Source organism: Pseudorca crassidens, chromosome 14, assembly GCF_039906515.1.
Source record: "Pseudorca crassidens isolate mPseCra1 chromosome 14, mPseCra1.hap1, whole genome shotgun sequence".
Lineage (NCBI taxonomy): Eukaryota > Metazoa > Chordata > Mammalia > Artiodactyla > Delphinidae > Pseudorca > Pseudorca crassidens.
In genome coordinates, this window is record NC_090309.1 from 78,487,390 (window position 1) to 78,505,727 (window position 18,338).

Genomic DNA, 18,338 nt, shown 5'->3' on the forward strand with positions numbered 1-18,338 from the left:
TATATTCCATGACCATGGATACTTTAAAATCTAGTGGGGATAAACTTGTGACAAGTAATTTTAAGGGAGATGAAAGTAATAAAGTAGAGGTGCTACTTTATTTTATTTTATAAAATACATTTTTATACATTTTACTTTTTTTTTTTTTTTTTTTTTTTTTGCAGTATGTGGGACTCTCACTGTTGTGGCCTCTCCCATTGCGGAACACAGGCTCCGGACGCGCAGGCTCAGCGGCCATGGCTCACAGGCCCAGCCGCTCCGCAGCATGTGGGATCTTCCCAGACCGGGGCATGAACCCGTGTCCCCTGCATCGGCAGGCGGACTCTCAACCACTGCGCTACCAGGGAAGCCCTTTTATACATTTTAAATGTATAAAAATAAGGAGGCCTAGCTTATTCTGAGATGTCAAAGAAATCTGGGAGGAAGTCAGGAAAAGGTCCTTATAAATTATTCCATCTAAACCCTCAACTTACAAATAAAAGCATTTTGAGCTGGAAAGAGGAAATGACCTGTTTGCCCCATGAATGAAAGACTAAAAGGGTAGTGGCTAACTATATACACTTATCTCTCTATCTTCCCACCTACTCTCCAAATGGAACTTTCCAAAACAAGTAACAGGTTAAAAAGACTACATTATACAGACCAGGTGCCCAGTAGGTAAACAATTAAAATTGTTAGGGTAAACGAATCTTTAGCAACGTTTAATTCAACTCATTGAAAATACTGTAAGTAAAAACAGACAGTATGAGGTAAAAAACAATGTTATTATACACTGACAACACAAGTATTCCTTCTGGCAATTTCAATTCAGTTCATCTTTAAGGCTCAACTGATATTTTATGTTCTCTAAGAAGCCTTTGTCAGGCCACAGGGAGCTCCTCGGAACTCCTGGGACACTGGACTATCTGCTCCACTCCTACTGCACTCATGCTTATTATGTGCATTTCCATCTTTTCATTTGTACATTCTTTCAAGCTTGAGTACAACAGAAACTACAAATCAAAGCATTGTGCGTAACCTTTAGTACTAAACAGGAATCTAGGAATCATATGTATGGTAGGCAGAAATCTAAAATAGCCCTCTAAGCTTCTCACCCTCTCGTATACACACCATGGTGGACAGAACCTTTGCATGTGATGGGAGAAGAGAATTTTTACATATAATTAAGAACCTTAATCAGTTGACTTTGAATCAATCAAAAGGAAGATTGTACTGGATAGCCCTGACCTAATCAGATTAGCTCTTTAAAAAAGACTAGAAATTTCAGAGATTCTCATGCTGAGTTTGAAGGGGCCACCACGAATTCTACACCTGCAAGGAAATGAATTCTGCCAAAAATCATGAGCTTGGAAGAGAACTCTTAACCTCAGATGAGACTGCTGTTTCAACCAGCACCCTAACTGCAGCTTGTGAGGCTCTGAGCCGGGGACCCAGCTAAACTATGCCCACACTATTGAGTCATAAAAACCAAGATAATAAACGGGTGTTGTTTCAAGCCACTAAGTTCGTGGTACTTTGGTATGCAGCAATAGAAAACTAATGTAATTATCTGTGCTGATTGTGCTACTTGTACAAGAGGGTCTGGAAAGAGGGAAGCTGGTTCCTCCAAGCACAAAGTGACAAACAGCGAGTGTATCAGTCAGCCTGGGCTGCCATAACAAAATACCACAAGCTGGGTGACTTAAACAATAGAAGTATATTTTCTCACTTTTCTGGAGGCTGGAAGTCCAAGATCAAGGTTCCAGCAGGGCTGGTTTCTGGAGAGGCCTCACTCAGCTTGCAAATTGTTACCTACTCTCTTATGTCCTCGCATGGTCTCTCCTCCACACACATGAGAGGAGAGAGAGAAATAGAGATTGCACGTGCTCTGTGTTTCTTCCTCTTCTTAGAAGGAAACCAGTCCTATCGGATTAGGGTCCCATCTTTATGACTTCGTCTAATCTTAATTACCCTTTTAAAGGCTCCTTCTCCAAATACAGTAATGGCGGAGGGAGTTAGGGCTTCAACAGATGAATTTTGGGGGAACACAGTTCAATCCATAACAAATAGGTAAAGCAGATGGCAGAGGCATAAATGGGTGATAGTGGAAAAAGAGGAAAAAGGATGCAGGCTGGAAAATCTATGAAGGAATAATTGCAAGGGCCTGATGCTTACTTGGATATTGAAGATGACGGAGCAATACAAACTGAAGCACAGTTTTCAGTTTTGGGGAGATCCACCAAAAGGGATGCAACCACAAAAAAGAAATTGTCATTCCTTAGAGGACCACTGTCCTTTTGTTTTGGAGGGAAGTATCAGGAAAAGAGGGATGGAAATAAGGCAAGGAATTTTGTTGAAATTAAGGAATCAGCAAGTCATATAAACAGTTGTATCTACTAGAAAACAAGAAATACAGGCTAAAAAAGTAAATAATAGGTTCGCATTTTAGCAAAAAGAATTATTGAAATGTAAATGGTTATAGAATTGTTAAAACTGAGGTTGAAGTTAGTGAAAAACTTATGGATTTTTTTCTATTTTTTAAAATATAACTATATTTTTGTTTCCTAATAATCAATCCATTTTATTTTGTTTGATACAGTTGAGTGTGGAAAAGTGATCAACTATAATTTTACTGAAACTTGAAGTATTTCATATAGCAGTTCTAAAGCATGTTTATAAGACATAAACCTCATGAGGCAATCTGTGATTACAGAGTTCTGTGGTAATCAAAAAGGGTATAAACTCGAAGTCTCTACCAGAGATCTGTAATGCCCACTACTTATGAATGATTCTGAAATCAGTAAGGATAGTCTAGAGCAGTGGCTCCCAAATTTGTTTGCACAGTAGCATCACCGAGGGGTATTTATAAAAATGCAGGTTATCAGGGCTCACCTAGGCTTACTGAGTTAGATCTTGGAGCTGGGCCTGGATCCTTCTAAATGTAAATCATCCTCAGACAATTCTGATGCATGACCAGAGTACTGGTCTAGAACAGCCTGGCAAGGTACTTCATGGTAACCTTGTGCTTTATCCTTCTGTCATCAGGATCGATTAAGTAATTTCTACCAGAGGCTGCTACTAGCCTCATTCAACAAAGGAGGAAACTAAAGTTTAAAAGAAGTGGCCCTTCCCAGGTACTGGTATAAATGGTGGAGCATAACCCAAGACTGTCCAACTACAGTATGTCCAATGTGCCCTTTCCCCTAGACTAAGCTTCCTTCTGGTGTCTAAGAAACCTCACATTTCATTCAGAAATGCCTGAATGCATTCAGTGAATATTTTCTTAGTATTTACATATTCAGCTGTACTACGTAAAAAGATGAGAAAGCACAGCAGCCCCAGCAAACTAATACAGTGGGATAGAAGCAGAAGGAGGGGCCCCTGTTTTCCAGCTGGATGGCATGCTACACCGGACAGCTTTCAGGACCACAGCACGAGGGAAGAATGGGTTATCTTGAGTGTCAGGAGCCTGCAGAATGCTGTGTCCTGAGGAGTCCTCTCTGAAGAAGTGGGTCGGTTCCCTGTGAGCAGCTCCCAGTGACACCTCCTTGTCCTCTGTCTTGCACTTTTTTGACTTGCATTCCAATCTGTTGCAAATGCATTGTAACCATCCCTCCTGCTGCCTTTTCAGATCTCATTCCTAGTAAGGGTAACCACTGACTACAGGAGGTGCCTGTTTTCTAACTATGTCACCTACTGATCTCTTCTCTGTAAATTCATGCTTAATCACCTGCTACTCAGTGAAATGTTGAATTGTTCAAATAAACATTGCTGGGAGAACTAAGATCAACAGTTTAGGCCTGTGTGTTAGCAGTCACCTCTAAAAGGGAGTGGGGAAGCCCGGGCTTCTGGCCCAAGATCTATGATTACTATACCTGAAAATCCACTGCTTTCCCACATCTGATACCCGGATGGGTTAGGTACTTCCTCTTTGGAAATTCATTTTCTCACAGTTCTGGAAGCTGATTGCCCAAGATCAAGGGTTGGCAGTGTTGGTTCCTTCTGAGGCCTCTCTCCTTGGCTTTTGGATGGTCATCTTCTCCCTGTGTCTTCACATCGTCTTCCCTCTGCGTCTATGTTCCAATCTCTGCTTCTCATAAGGACACCAGTCATACTCAATTAGGGCCCACCAATATGACCTCATTTTACATTAATTACCTCTTTAAAGGCCCTATCTCACATGCTGAGGTACTGGAGGTTAGGAATTTAACATATGAATGGAGCACAGGACACAATTCAGCCTAGCACCCCATGAAATGAGCACTTTTGTCCTGTTAGACCACATTTTTCTGTTCATGAGGAATCTCAGAATTCTAAGTGGGGAGAATCATCTCCCTGAAGTATGTAATCATCCCTTCGTAAGAGGTGAATGTCCTCTCAGATTACTAATGGGGCCTGGAAGGACAAGCTCCGAAGAAGGCAGAGACAGACTGATGAAGTTTAATAAAGGCCTGCTATTGTAAGTTCCGGGAGCCACAGTGTTCTGGCAGGAAAGGAAAAGCAAGGCCACAACCAGGAAGGATTTCTAGATAAGCATTCCAGATAGGCAAAGAGATTTCAAAAAAAGACATCTGGATCTCCAAGCCACCAGTAATTTGTTGTGATTTTGTTTCACGTTCTTAATAAATGTTTACTTTCACACCTAATTTTATATTAAAATTTTTGTGTTTTTTTCTCTTAAGCTTCAGACTCCCCCAAAAACTAGAGCTGCCCCGTGGAAGATGTGAAACATGAAATTCTTTCACACAGCTCAGACATTGAAATTTTCTCTGGAATTCCACAAGATTGAGACAGAGCTGACAGAACCCACACACTGCTACTGTCTACTCTTCATGAAACTTAGCTATCTTTGAAGGATTCAGTCCTGGACTGCTACCCATGCTAAAAAATTCCACAGTAGAGAGAGAGAAAAAGGCTTTCACTGGCAAATAGTTAGAAAGTCTGTATACTAATTCTAAGATCATCTTTAATAGAACTAAGAGGTTCCTTTTCCCAGCAACCTAATTCCCATCTCACCCAAAACCATGTCCCTGTAATCAGATCAAGGTGACACACTGAGGACCACACAATTCATGTTTACCAGAGTCTGTATGTCCCATACCAACTAATAATCCCAGCCACACAGCTACAACATGTCCCATGCCAGCTGCCAAGCTTAAAGGCCCAAAACTGCAAGACCTATGCAAAGAAAGGTGTAACGCCTTACGCCAGTGCTAGTGGAACTCAAAACCTCATTCTCCTCATGTTATTTTCAGCTCTAAGTTCCAGTCCCTCTAACTATGGCTCAATTGTTTCTGGCCAATGAGCTTATATCTGGAGTTTTAATTTGTGATAGTAATACTTTTGTCCCCAGTTTGAGTTTGGGACTAGTTGAGAATTAGACATGGCTATCAGAGAGACCAAACATCAGATGTATTACTTAAAATAACTACATAAGAGGATATGAATTAAATGAAAACTCACAGGGAACTTTCTAATAGTTCCTCCAAACTTCAGTTTACCCAAAAGCAGAGTGGACGGCTGGAGACATGCCCGGCTGGCCAGAGTTCCCTGGTAATCTGACCTCATGGTGAAGAGAAGACCCAGAGGTACCCTCTATGCAGCAGCCACATCTGAAAGAAAGTGAATCTAGGAGAAGCTGAACCAAACCGCTCACTTCGAAACTCACCCATTAGATAAGTCATACCTATCCCTGTGGAAAGGAGTACGTAGAGGTAGGAGGGCAAAAAACTCCAGGAGATGTCCCTCTGGCCAGAACACTGAAACATAAAGCTCAGGGCGTGTGTGGGTTTCCATCTAACAGCACTGGCAACAAATAGCTCAAGTCTTTAAAATGTTTTGATCTAAAGATACAGTAAAGGCATTTCCAGAAATACGTCCAAAGAAAACACTCAGTGATACAAATAAGTAGTTATGTATCAATATCCTCATTTTAACAGTAGAGCAGGAAAAGAAATCAAGGCAATAAGGAAAAAGAATAGTATGTCTCTACTAAATGTTTTCTAAATGTTTTTAATGAAATCAAAAGGTATTCGTGTTATAACTGGGAATTTTAAAAAGGCAGCAAAATTTTATTACAACAAAATCCCAAAATGTTTTTTCTAAGTATTTCCACAAAAATCTAAAATAGATAAGAAACATTACAGGTATATTTTTTTCTTATTATGTATTTTCTAAATGTTCTACAAGAAGCATATATTATTAATAAAATCAGGATAAGATTATTTGTTTCAATCTTCCCAGCATATCCAATCCAAGATTTACTATGTATACTAATTTCATAAAAAAAGAATTTTATTTTTAGGTATCACTCTTCTCATGAGTTAAACAAAAACAAACTTAAACCTGCATAGCATATTACCATATAGGGAACAAATGAAAATTCCTATCTGTGTGGATATCCCCATTATTTCCACAATATAAAATAGAAAATACATATTTTATCCTATTGCTGTAATTTACCTAAAATATGGGGACAAATATCTAATATACCTATTGATTTTAGTGAAACTAACCCATGATCAAATAAATTAGCTTCTGTGAATAAGAGCAATATCATCTTTTAATTATTCATGACTAGGGCTGCCAGATAAAATAACGTATGTTCAATCAAATTTGAATTTATGATAAACAATTTTTTTATACTAAGTATGTTTTTGCAATATTTGAAAGGGTCCATGCAATATTTGGAACATACTTATACTAAGAAATCATTAACTGTTTATCTGAAATACCAATTTAATTGGCCACCCTGAATTTTTATTTGCTCCATCTGGCAACCCTATTTATGATATCATTTCAGAAAGCCACATTCTCTGCTCTGAATATTCATTACTCTAGCTCCAGCAGTGGCTAAACAACTGAATTAACTGGAGAACAATTCATCAAGCTAAAACTAGAGCTTTCTAATTCAGAGGGAAACACTCCCAAGGAGGACACTTGAAGAGATTCCAAGCTTGTGAATCTTGCTGTGTATGCCACTCGATAATTGCCTTTGCACACCTCTCTCTCCCCCCATCCCTGTTGAACCGTCCCAGAAAAAACAAGAGCATCAGGGAATCCAAGTGCCCTCGTTTCCAAACGAATTTTAAGTGAAATATGTGGGAGCCCAGCAATCCTTCCCTGACTCTCAGAGCCACCCAGCCACATGGCTGAAGGGCACGACAGCTGCGGGAGGGACGGTGGGGCTGCACCAGCGGTGGGTCCTCTCTGATGCCCCGAAAGCAGGAAGCCAGGGATCGCCACTGGAATACCTGTTACCACGGGAAGAAACGAGGAAGAAGTTGTCTGATTTCTTTCTTCTTATCCCAAAGATGCTTATCTCACATTGTGATCACAGAAAGATGAAGGTTGGGCAAGGACAAGAAGGACAACTGGTGTCTTATTATCCTGCGGCTATTATCCAATGGCTATTATTCCATTATTGTATGAACAATAAAGATATAGACCAAAAGATGCAGGATTCAAACTCCCTGGTTCAGGGTTTCCCTAGTGCCGCAGTGGTTAAGAATCTGCCTGCCAATGCAGGGGACTCGGGCTCGAGCCCTGGTCCAGGAGGATCCCACATGCCGCGGAGCAGCTAAGCCCGTGCGTCACAACTACTGAGCCTGCACTGTAGACCCCACGAGCCACAACTACTGAGCCTGCATGCCACAACTACTGAAGCCCGCGAGCCTAGAGCCCGTGCTCTACAACAAGAAGCCACCGCAATGAGAAGCCCGCGCATCGCAACGAAGAGTAGCCCCCGCTCGCCGCAACTAGAGAAAGCCGGCGCGTGGCAACGAAGACCCAACGCAGCCAAAAATAAATAAATAAATAAAATTTTTGAAAAAAAAAAACAAAACCCTGGCTCACATTTAGGTGAGACCTCATGCTTCAGAAGATTTTGGTAGCCAGATGGCTCTCTGGATCCTTCATTAAGTACTGAGCTCAAGCCTCACTCTTCGGTGCAGTTGTTTAAAAGGAAGATCAGCAACAATACTGAAGTCTGAAAACCAGATCAGTGGGAATAAGAAGGAATCCAGCAGAGGCCCTCAAAAGAGGACATGTTCACTGTCTGACCTTTTAACCAGATGACTCACCATGCCAAAGGGGACTCGCAAGGGCAGGTCCAGGTTCCTCCCTGAATAACCTCCCCTCCCCCTGCAATTCATCAAGACACGCCCATCCCAGCAAAGAGGTTTTATAACCTAGTAGAGAAAGTGAAAAGTAGATAGCATCAGGGTTAACGCCTGTTGTTCAATCACAAAAATGGCCCTAAGACTCAAGCTGATGAATTATACATTTATCACCCTGCAATCATACATTTACTCACCCTGCAACTGTCCCATTCACCTGCCATGGTCCTACACACACAAAGTGAGGATAAGCACCACTGTCCAACAGTTTGAAATCTATACCATTAGCTCAACGCTGACTGGATACAAACCGAGAAACAGAAATGATGACTTTTGTATTCTAATTTTTGCAACTTAAATATCATTTGCTTTCAAAACTATTCCAGTATTTATTTTTTGTTTGTATTTTGCTGAAAAGCCAATGCTTTCCTGGTGTGCGGTTAGCATATTTTCTTTTAGCCCCACCCTTTGCAACACTAAATACTTTAGTTATATATCACTTGCCTTATTAAGAGCCTGTGGAACCCTGCTTCTAGTCCTCTTCATCCCGTCTAGCTTCTCAATTGAATTTTTCTTACCTATCTAGGCTGATTGTCTCCACATGTCCTGTGGCTGGAAGTTTCCATTCAGCCAGTCCTGTAGTATACACAAAGCAGCAGAGACCTGAAAGAAATGACTCCTAGTCATTAGGAATAAGCTCTATTCCCATTTTTCCAATCTTTTTTTTAACTGATACTGGTAATGAAAGGCATCTGAAAATATTCCAAATATTGAAATGCACTGTCTTCATCAACAAAATACTTCTGATAACTGTTTGCAAAGCAAGTCTGCTGTTAGAGAACCTAAAAGTCTGGGCCCTCCATTGACATGGGCATCCAACAGTGTGCTCCTTCCTCGCTGAATCCATGGGAGTGCGAAGTGGGAAAGGATTTTTAATTCATCTTGGCTACCACTCTGTCTTATGGGAGGACGGCATCTAAACTAAGATGACTCTGTCAGGCTACTTTCCCCTCACAGAAATAAAAAACGGTACAAAAAAACTTACCTACAAAACAGAAATAGAGGTACAGATGTAGAAAATAAACTTCCGGTTACCGGGGTTAAGTGTGGGGGAGGGATAAATTGGAAGACTGGGATTGACATATACACACTACTATATATAAAATAGATAACTAATAACGACCTACCATATAGCACAGGGAACTCTATTCAATACTCTGTAATGGCCTATATGGGAAAAGAATCTTAAAAAGAGTGGATATACGTATACGTATAATTGATTCACTTTGTTGTACACCTGAAACTAACACAACATGGTAAATCAACTATACTCCAATAAAAATTTTTTAAAATTCTACAAATTGTAATGACCCTGACAAAAGTTAAGTTCATAGCATGTGAGTTGTAGCTACAGAGGAGAATGTCTCTAGAGGATTCCTCTCAAAGCACAGGCAGAAATCATGATTTGAAAATAATGCTTTTATTTTAATATATGTGTTTTTTTGTTTGTTTGCTTGTTTTTGCGGTACACGGGCCTCTCACTGCTGCGGCCCCCACCCTGTCTTGGAGCACAGCCTCCGGACGCGCAGGCCTAGTGGCCATGGCTCACGGGCCCAGCCGCTCCGTGGCATGTGGGATCTTCCCGGACCGGGGCACGAACCCGCGACCCCTGCCTCGGCAGGCGGACTCTCAACCACTGCGTCACCAGGGAAGCCCCAATATATGTGTTTTAAACAATGTATATCTGCACCAAACAGATATGTAACCCTGGGGAAAAAAAATAGCATGCTGGTATTTTCAGTTTGTTTATTTTAGACCACTTACAGAATAGCACAGTTTTTCTCTCTCTCTAAAAGGCTTTCCTAATCAATAATGTGTTTAACCTCAACTTTAAGGAGGTATTTAAATTAGCACATGATTCTCAAGTTCTTTCTTCCCAGCGCAGTCCCACAGAGTAACTTTCTAAATATTGCTTTTGTCTGGGCCAAATCATCTTGCAACGCCAGAAACACATTACTGCAAAGTTGCATTATAAGACAGTGCCATCATAACAAAATGGTGAAAACCAGAGCAGTTTTTATTAATAACAGCAGAACCTAATTTCATGGGCTTTAATTTACCATTTTTATATTTTACAATGACATTATCCAGATATAAATTGTTATGATGAGAAGCTATTCACTAGGGACAGAAAAAAAAGTTAGAACTCTGCTTTTAAAATAAGACTTTGCATATATCAGTGAAGGACACACTAATAAAGATTGGTCTGGAACATTTCTCTTTATGACGATTGACTTATCAGCAATAGTTACTGCAGCAGAATTGGAAATTACATAATTGCCAGAAACTGTAGATATTTGACTTGGCAAGAACCCTAGGTTTATCTGATTTATTTTTGTAAGAATTGGGCCCCGTGGATATTTAGAAATGTTTAATGAAAGAACAGTAGAATATAAATGAAACAAGCAAAAATCCTCTTTTCAAAGGCTGAATTTAACTCCATCATCACTGTTGTGATAACACAAATAAACCAAAGACAAACCTTTGGTGATGGCGTTGAGGAAAATTAAAACATTATGAGCTACTAACATCTGGACATTTTCTCCCTCTTCAAAATCATTCTTGTCCATTCTCTGCCTACTATTTATCAGTGGGCACTGCATAATGTGACACCGAGCCTCAGAACATATGCACAGTAAAGAGAGAACAAAACCCGAAGGGCCATGTTCATGTACATTTTGACCTCTGTCTGCACTCAAGGAGGAGGCCATCCATTGTTGAGAAAAACAGAGAGACAGAGAGAGAGAGAGAGAGACAAGAGTTTTACTGACCCCAGATTCTGTTCTCCTGCCTTTGGACCTCCAATGACTGGTATAATGCTTGTTACAAAGCTGATTCTCAATAAGTGTTTTGTTGTTGAACTGAAGCAAATGAGAAAGATAGACTAAGAGAAAATAAAATAAAATAAAGCAGCTAGATATGGTAAGAAGAGACAGCCTGCAAAGACCTGGTTTCTATTCTTGGTTGCATCATCAACTGGCTTTATGATCTTAGGTTAAGTCCTTTCTTCTTTCTAGACCTTGGTTTCCTCATCTGTAAAATGAGCCCATTTTTCTTGATGGTATCTGAAATATCATCCACTCCATTAACCCCTAGTTCAGAAGGTTCCTATCAGAAGTGATGAGGGTGGGAACTAGACAATGATGGTGAGGATGTACAGATTCAAGAGATGTTATGATGTTGATGCTGAAGAACTCAGTGCCCAAATGAATGGCAGGATGGCAGAGCTAGGAGAGGTTTTGCATAACTCTCGTGTTCCTGCTTAGGTAACAAGGCTCACAGGAGTAAGAAACATAGGACAGGGAAAAGATTTTGGAAGGAGTGGATAAGTCCAATTTTGGACATGTCAAGTTTTAGATGTCTGTGGGTCATCAGGCAGCACCGATACCTATGTTTTCTTAGAATAGTCTCTGTTGAGCTATTGAGTAGACTAATTAATTACTGAGAACATTTTGGCTGAAAGTTGGAAAAACGCAAATGGGTACAATCTCATTCAAGCCCAGGATTAATGGAGATAGGATTGGGAGTCATTTTCAGGTCACAGAAATCACCTCTTCAAACCCTAGTCTGTCCTCTGATATAGAAAGTCTTTCCAATTGGGGACACAATGTCTTATATTCTTTTTTAATTAATCCAGGAAACATTTATTTCAACTACTGTATGAGGCACTGGAGATGCAGAGATGATTAGTTCATAGGCCCTGTCCCCCAAGGTTTCCACAGACTAATGGAAAGGAAAAATACGAGAACAAGAAAATGTAAATCAGTGTGCTTAGTGCTTAGGATAGACGCTGCAGAGGGTGCTGTGGAAGGGACCGCCGTACAACAATGGACATGTGACGGGAGGACATGGCCGGTTTTGAAGGATACTAAGGAGGTCAAGCCAAAAGATGCTAATGAGTAACAGGATGTGACAAGGAGCAAGATGCAGGGTCTAGGATAAATCCAGGATTTTACCTGAGCTACCGGGAGGATAGTAGTGCCATCCACAGAAATGGGAACGTAAGAGTGGAAGCAAGCTTTGTTATTTTACTGGGGAGGAGAAAGTGGGCTGCCAGAGAGTCTAACCAGAAAAGGCTATCAATCTTGAAGTCAAACTTCAAAAGACTGAAAAATGTCATGAAAGCCAATTTGGCCCATATGCATCCCCAGAAATACAGAATCCAAGCTGGACTAGACTTGGAGTCTGAGCTGTGCCGCACTGAGGGACATTCATTGCTGAACTACATTTTACAACAATATTGTGGGGGGAGGAACCTCTAGAAACAAGCTGCTTGTTCCTCAAATAGCAAACACACATATTTTCTCACCACCAACGGGGCTGTTGCCAGGAAATCACACAGACCCCAAATAAAAAACAGGCCAAAGGAAAACAAAGAGAAAAGACTCCTGGTCTCCTGTTCATGGGGCACTGAAGTTCAGGGCAAGGCCCTCCTTAGGGGGTCACAGGGTCCAGATAAAATCCTCCCCAGAGTCCCTGAAATTTGTTTTTGCAGGTGAATCAGGAGGCAGGGGACCTGGGATAAGGATGGTTACTGAGTGCCTGCTCTGTGCCAGGCATTGTGCTTCATCCTTCACATTTCTTGTTTCCTTTCTCTCTATGAGGTCAGTATTATTATCATTCCTATCTTACAAATGAGGAAACAGGCTGTGAGGTTAAGCAACTTGCAGAGACCCATAGGAAGTGGCAGCACTGATGCTCAAAGCCAAGCCTGCAGACCATGCTTTTCTCCACAATATACTGTCTGTCCAAAGAGAGCTGCCTGAGAGCTCCTGATGCATGGAAGTGAAGCTCCTATCACTGCCACCTCCACACAAGAAATAACTTAGTGACAATGCAGGGGCAGCATAATGAGCACGAATATAGGTAGATGCCTCAACCTTCTCTTTCTTTTTTGTATTTTGGTTTTTTTGTTTTTTTTTTTAAAACAACCTAATAGAGAAAGCCCCCGAGTCTTCACAGCCCCTCTCAGATCGTTGTCCTCCGAGCAAGCTGATAACTGCCACCAGGTCCCAGGCTAGGAGGTATTTCCCTGCTTTGTCCTATTCAGGCTTGGCTTGGCTCTGGAAAGCAGAAGCATCACAGCATCATACAGAACTAGACAGCTTAAAGGCAGCCTCTGTGAAGTCCAGGACATGTCCTCCTTAACACACCGTAACTCCAGGTGCAGCCACTTATATGCCATGAACATGAGGGTACATACTGAAGTCCTACTTAGCACTTGCTCATCTGGCCGGCCTGCAACAGGAAACTGAATAATTTCTTTTTCTCTGGATGAGGCATAGCAAGCTGATTAATGATGTGAGGGAGAGTGGGCTAAGAAGGGGAGCTCTACAAATGTTTCTTTTAGGTGAGCCATAGCAGGCGTGGGGAAAGAAAGGTGTGCATTGTAAGGGGTGGCAGGCCGTGTTTGGCTAATTAGGGTTTGGTTAATGCTGGTGGGTGTCGAACATTCCTGCTAATGGCTGTTACTAATGGGAGAAATGGGATCATTTGTTAACTTTACTTACGAAAGTAAGTGTTGAAGGCAGGATGGAGAAAAAAAGGTGAACATGGACCATTTTGGCTAAGCCAAATAAGAAGTGGAAAAAACTCCTCATGATTTTCTTAAAAAGATCAAGATTCCGATTTCACACTGGCACCAAGTTCCCTTGCCTTTATGAGAAAGTGGTCACCAATTTCTACTTGGCCTGCCTGATTTTTAAGCCCTTTGGCGATCTTCCAATTGACCTTTTTTCCCTGTTCAAACATGCAGACTTTTTTTTAAACGGAAGTTGTCTTGGAGGTATGTGTTATTAAGAACTTACTGTGAACTGTGCTACGTGCTTTTACTTGCATGATTTCATTCAAGTTTTACAACAAAATTGTGAGACGTATATAAACATTTAATTCCTATTTTACAGATGAGAAGATTGAAGCTTAGAACGCTAACCTACACAGCAATTAAGTAACACTTTTATTTTTGAAGGACTTATAGTTTAAAGAGCATCTTTAACTTTACCACTCCCCTCAGGATAACTTTTTAAAAATATTTTCTAAAGTACAAGTGTTTTACATTTTTTTACTCTTTCCCAATCCATCAATCACATCCCATCACATTGTGCCACAGACAGAGTTCTCTGGCTCCCTAAATCCCTGGTGTCTCCTGAGTCATGTGGATAATCAAGATACACAGATTCAAGAAACGTGAACTTCAAAAGCAACTTATTCTTCACTGGTGAATTCTGAATGGCATACTCTCCTCTCTGGAAAACCTTCCCAGAACTGGTACTTTGCAGCCTCGACCTATGTAAGCAGAACGCTGACATAACTGCCACCTGGGCAGGGCCTGGTATATGCACATTGGCCTCCAGTCAATATTTTGGACAAGGAATTTCCACTTACCAGCTTTTGGCAAGAGAACTGTGCATACACACCATAAACAGGATTGATATGAGAAGCTACTCCTTAATCGGGCTCTGAGACTTATAGAGACACAGTCTCGTTGGATAGGGCTCATATTTAGAAACTATGAAGACTTGTCTGATCTAATTACTTAGACTATTCAATTAACTGCATAGTGTTTCAGACTGACATACTGTTAAGCTGGGGATAGAAGAATGGGCCACTGGAGAAGCTCCCTGAAGAGGAAGTGTGATTAAACAAACAAACAATCGTAAGCTTTAGAGGCAGGTAGGACTGAGTTAGAAACTTGATTCTACCAACTGCCAATTTTGTGACTTTGGACAAGTTGCCTCACTCAGTTTGGTAGTTAAAAAGTAGTAAATAGTCAGAAATATGAAAAGTGTCCTATGATTAAAAGCATGAGCTCTCATGGCCCATACTTTTTCATTCATAAAGATTTCAAACCATCCCTATGCATTTCAAAAGGGAAAAGGCAGTCACTGCAAGCCTTTGAGGGCCTAGGCTCTAGAACTCACACAATGTTACTTCCCAGCACCACATTAAATAAAGCAAGTCACAGGCAGGCCTGGATTCAAGGGGTGGGAAATTTCTACTTCCTGATGAGAGTGGCTGCAAAATACTGTGTATGACCCCGTCAGCCACAGAACCAGGAACTCTGGGCCAAGCACATTACAAGCATTACATATATATTCCTCCCTAAAAGACTCAAACTAGGTATCATAACACCCACCTTATAGAGATGAAAAACAAGGTGCAGAGATGTTAAGGGACTTACCAAGATTAACTACGTGTTAGTAGCAGGGCTGGCTTTTAAATGCAGGCTTATTTGACTCAAAAGCCAACACTGATACCTGATATATTTTGAAGGCCAATCATGAGAGATGCCATTTCTACAGAAAGGAGCTAAGAAGGATAAATCACTTTATCCCCACATTTATTTTCAGTACTATTCCAAAAGAAACACTGTGAGTACATAAACACTCTTTGCAGGGGTCAAGGTGCTCCCAGGTCTGTTCCACACCTGCCTCAACAGTCACAGACTCTCAGAGGGCTACAGGCATATGTCCACCACTCCTCCAAAAATATCCAAACACATGAATCTAACAGACTTAAGAATAAGCTCAGACACCTCTCCATCTATTAACTTCCCCAGCCGATACTCTCAAAAAATAGGAAATGTATTTAAATCAAGTGCCCAAAGAAACCCCAGTTAGCCTGTATTGCTTGAGGTAGATGGTGGTGGTCAATCATTTCCAAGCCTGGGTTTTACTCACTTAGCTCTGTGTTTTGAAAGCTCACTAAGGTAAAGTCAGTTAAATGAGTGTGGTAGGCAAAATTCTAAGATCGTGTCCCCACAAAAGACTCTTACCCTTAAACGATTCCCTCCCTTGTGAATATTGTGGGACATCACCCCCATGAGTAGGTTTTGTACATGGCAAAAGGGGTTCTGTAGCTACAATTTAGCTTACTCATCAGCTGACTCCAGGTTAATTTAAAAGGAGATTTTTCTAAGTGGACATAATCTAATCATGTGATTTCTTCCAGAACAAAGCATTGCCTCTGTCTGTTAACAAAAGAGAAAGGCAGAGATTCAAAGCAGGAGAGGAATTCAACACAAGGGAGGTTCTCCATTAATGAGAGGGAGGTCCTGGGGCAAGAATCTGAGAATGGCCTCTAGGAGCTGAGAGTAAACCTTGGCCAACATCCAGGAAGTTGGACCTCAGTCCTATAGTCACAAGAAACCAGATTGTGCCAACAGCACGAATGGACTTGGAAGCAGATTCCTCCCCAGAGCTTCCAAGTAAGAGCCCATCCTGATTTACACCTTGGTTTCAGCCTTAGGAGATCCTGAGCAGAGAACTCAGTTAAGCCCACCTAGACTTCTAGCCTGAGGAACTATGGTATAATAAATACACTTGTTTTAAACTGCTAAATGAATGGTGACCTGTTACAAAGAGGTAGAAAACGAACACAGCAAGCCAATTCAAGTGACAGATGGGGACAAAAGGAAATCCCGACTCTTTCTCCTTTTCCACAACCCATTCTGTTGTCTCAGGAAAGGTGAAGCTGTGTTGACTAATATTAGGCCCAACATGCCCCAAACTATCCATTCTACGACATGGATGGTGTCCATTGTTAACTGTATTAAATTTTCCAAAATAGTCTTGATTGGAAATATCATTAGACCACATATTCTCATTTTCAATCTGACAGTCTAGTTATGCCATAATAGCATGTCTACTTGGTAAGGCATCGATGATAACATCAAAGCAATGCTTTTTGCAAAATTCTTTGCTCATAATTCACTAAGACAAAATGATAATGAACATATCTATTATTGCTATGCACGTTACTGTATTACCTATAATCCTTACATCCTTCCTGACAGGTAGATGTTACTATTCCGATTTTGAGGGCAACAAAACTGAAATTTGAATGGAGTAAGTGGTCCAAATACATTGATTAGCAGAGGTAGAATTTGAGTGAATGAGGTATCATTTATTGAGGTGACAAACACTGAGCAGAAAGCAGGTTTTAGGATTGAAATCAAGAGTTCTGATTTGGATATGCCAATTTGGAGAGGCTACTGATCACCCAACTATATTTTTTAATGTACTAATCATTATGGACAGAAAAATTTTGTACCAAGGAACTTGTACTTTAGCTAACGAAAGGAGATACTCGAGAAAATATTATTTACAACAGCAAAAACTTGGAGATCCCCCAAGCATTCAATAGTAGGGAGATACATAAATTGTAGTGTACACACTCTAGAACATTTTGGAGTCATTAAATTTATGATTACTCAAACCAAGTGGACTGGGAGTTACACCATCAGCTCCCCTAGTTTTCAGGCCTTCAGACTCAGAGTAAATTACACCATTGTCTTTCCTGGTTCTCCAGCTTGCAGACAGTATACTGTGGGACTTCTCAGTCTCCACGATCACATAAGCCAGTTCCCATAATAAATCTCCTCGTATATATCTATATATATATCCTATTGGTTCTATTTCTCTGGAGCATGCTGACTAATACAGCTGCCTACATATATGTGTAGTTTTCCATGCTCAGTAACAGAGCTAAGAATCAGAATATAATAAAGGAAAACAAATTAGAAAATCTGAAAGAAAAACAAATAATTTTTTTATCACCCTTAGCGCTCAGAACAAAACAATATATTTACATATTGATACATAAAATAATTTGAAACACTCATTATGCTCATATTCTATTCTGGGTGGTATGCTATGGGAAAAGAACAATAATCAAGGAACTTATTGAATACATGGATGCAGAGTTACACAGAAGAGACATGGAAGGGAGCAGAAGCAAAAGCAGATCTTAGGTATAGGCTAGAGGACTGGTCAAAAACCAGAGACTTTTCCAGTCCCTCCTCTCTGCGAAATCCTCCTCCTGTGTTTTGCAGAACACAAGCTGAGACTCACAGCTTTTGTTCCTAACTGCTATTCTAATGCCTGCCCCTTCTCAGCCTGCCCTCCCTGTTCTGTCTGTGCCACTAAGACTACAGAGTTTAGGAAATGGGAAGAATCACCACACTGACATTTGATTGGTTATACATGGACATGAATAAGAAATATTTCTAAACTTCTGTTCCTACAACTAGATTGCAGTGTAGATTAAATCAGTTAAAGTTTTTTTTCAATTTTAACTTTGTAGTATAGCTGTAGCAAAATTATCAGTAAAAGTAATAACTAATGTTTGTTAATCACTTATGAATGCCAATCACTGTCTTAAATACTTTTATTTCAACCATCA

General features: G+C 40.6%; 1 long non-coding RNA gene across 3 annotated transcripts in view; it reads right to left on the bottom strand.

Moving 5' to 3' along the window:
• Positions 1–18,338, bottom strand: part of LOC137205440 (uncharacterized) — a 340,710-nt gene that overhangs the window by 296,819 nt on the left and 25,553 nt on the right. The window contains exon 3 of one of the 3 annotated variants that reach the window (XR_010934143.1): positions 8,198–8,759. The exons of the other annotated variants lie outside the window; for them this stretch is intronic. This is a non-coding gene — a long non-coding RNA (uncharacterized lncRNA). Of the gene's footprint in view, positions 1–8,197; positions 8,760–18,338 lie in introns of those variants that run through there. 3 annotated transcript variants of the gene reach the window in all.